General features: G+C 49.8%; 1 pseudogene; it reads left to right on the forward strand.

Moving 5' to 3' along the window:
• The first annotated feature begins 1,488 nt into the window (after positions 1-1,488).
• LOC128379389 (keratin, type I cytoskeletal 13-like) overlaps positions 1,489-2,582 on the forward strand; it is a 6,993-nt pseudogene continuing 5,899 nt past the window's right edge.

The following is a 2,582-nucleotide window of genomic DNA, read 5'->3' on the forward strand; positions in this document are numbered from 1 at the left end:
TCCTTGTTTCTTTTCTCTTTTCTCTAAAGGCACCATCTGAGTACTCTGCACACTATTTTGTAAACACCTGTTTTCTTGCACATATATGATGAGCAAAGTGTACGCTTTTGTTTGAATGGCCTACATGGTGTCAATAAAAAGTTGATCACAAAAAAAAAGAAGTGAGAATGAGGAAAACACCAGTAGAGGCGGAAGGTCAGTTTAGTAGATTTCTCAACAGGCCTTACCATGTTTATTCCATCAGCTCCTTGTAAGGAGAGTTTTTCACCATGTCTAATATTTCCAGGGAGATCTGGTCACCATCACTTAAGAATAGAGTTCCAGGAACTGAATATTAGCCTGAACGTGCCCGGTCAACTTGACCTGGTGCACGAACACAATGACGCACGACACCACACGCAATCAATGGTATAAAGGGTCTGCGCTGGCATGCTATGCAGTGAGACTGTACAGCTGTCTCTCTGTATGTCGCTATTAATTAATGTTCACTTTTACTATATGAACTAAATGTCCATAGTTTAGCTGATGATATAATGTACAGTGTTTGTAGTGTGTAGTATAGTGTGTAGTAGTGTGTAGTTTAGCTGATGATATAATGTACAGTGTTTGTAGTGTGTAGTATAGTGTGTAGTAGTGTGTAGTTTAGCTGATGATATAATGTACAGTGTTTGTAGTGTGTAGTATAGTGTGTAGTAGTGTGTATAGTTTAGCTGATGATATAATGTACAGTGTTTGTAGTATAATGTGTAGTATAGTGTATTGTGTGTAGTAGTGTGTAGTATAGTGTATTGTGTGTAGTAGTGTGTAGTAGTGTGTAGTTTAGCTGATGATATCATGTACAGTGTGTAGTACAGTGTGTAGTATAGTGTGTAGTAGTGTGGTATAGTTTAGCTGATGATATAATGTACAGTGTTTGTAGCGTGTTTCGTGTGCTGAGTCGAACCCTAACCCATAAAACGGCTGCAAAAAGTCACTAAGTGAGGCACGCAGTTCTCCGGCCTCATGGCAGGGGGCGCTCCTGATCTAGGACCAGGGGTCTATGCAGTTCTCCGGCCTTATGGCAGGGGGCGCTCCTGATCTAGGACCAGGGTCTACGCAGTTCTCCGGCCTCATGGCAGGGGGCGCTCCTGATCTAGGACAGGGTCTACGCAGTTCTCCGGCCTCATGGCAGGGGGCGCTCCTGATCTAGGACCAGGGTCTACGCAGTTCTCCGGCCTCATGGCAGGGGGCGCTCCTCATCCAGGACCAGGGTCTATGCAGTTCTCCGGCCTCATGGCAGGGGGCGCTCCTGATCCAGGACCAGGGTCTATGCAGTTCTCCGGCCTCATGGCAGGGGGCGCTGCTGATCCAGGACCAGGGTCTACGCAGTTCTCCGGCCTCATGGCAGGGGGCGCTCCTGATCTAGGACCAGGGGTCTATGCAGTTCTCCGGCCTCATGGCAGGGGGCGCTCCTGATCTAGGACCAGGGTCTATGCAGTTCTCCGGCTCATGGCAGGGGGCGCTCCTGATCCAGGACCAGGGTCTATGCAGTTCTCCGGCCTCATGGCAGGGGGCGCTCCTGATCCAGGACCAGGGTCTATGCAGTTCTCCGGCCTCATGGCAGGGGGCGCTCCTGATCCAGGACCAGGGTCTATGCAGTTCTCCGGCCTCATGGCAGGGGGCGCTCCTGATCCAGGACCAGGGTCTATGCAGTTCTCCGGCCTCATGGCAGGGGGGCGCTCCTGATCCCAGTGATTCTTATTACGACTCATTAGCTGCAGAATAAGTGACAGTAAACTAGAACTACAGCGAGCAAGTCGGCAAGTCATACATTTATTTTCCTTCTTGTCTGGCCTTTTTTCAGTATGGACGATTACATAGCAACATGACGTCACTCCTTCCTTCCTCCCTCCTTTACTTCCTTCCTTCCCTCCTTCCTTCGTTCTTCCTCCTTTCCTTCATTCTTTCTTCCTCCTCCTCCTTCCTCCTCCTTCCTCCCTTCTTCCTCTTTGCTTCCTCCCTTTCCTTCATTCTTTCTTCCTCCTTCTTCCTTCTTCCTTCCTTCTTCCTCCCCCTCACCCCTTCCTTCCATCCTTCCTCCTTCCTTCCTTCCTTTTCCCCCTCACTCCTTCTTTCCTCCTCCTCCCTTCCTTCTTCCCTCCTTCTTTCTTCCTTCTTCCTTCCTCCCCTCACTCCTTCCTTCATCCTTCCTCCCTTCCTTCCTTCCTTTCTCCCCTCACTCTTCTTTCCTCCGTCCTCCTTCCTTCCTCCCTCCTTCCTTCCTCTTCCTCTCCTCCTCTTCATTCTTTCTTCCTTCCTTCTTCCTCCTTCCTTCCTTCCTTCCTCCCCCTCACTCCTTCCTTCCCATCCTCCTCCTTCCTCCTTCTTTCCCCTCACTCCTTCTTTCCTCCCTCCTTCCCTTCCTTCCTTCCCTCCTTCCTTCCTTCCTTCCTCCTTCCTCTCTTTCTTCTTCCTGTCCTCCTGTTCTTCCTCTTCCTTCCCTCCTTCCTTCCTCTTCTCCTCCTTTCCTTCCCCCTCACTCCTCCTTTCCTTCCTTCATTCCTCCATTCCTCAGCATCGTCGATAGGTCAACTAGCTCAGTG

The sequence above is a fragment of the Scomber japonicus genome, chromosome 18 (assembly GCF_027409825.1).
Source record: "Scomber japonicus isolate fScoJap1 chromosome 18, fScoJap1.pri, whole genome shotgun sequence".
NCBI lineage: Eukaryota > Metazoa > Chordata > Actinopteri > Scombriformes > Scombridae > Scomber > Scomber japonicus.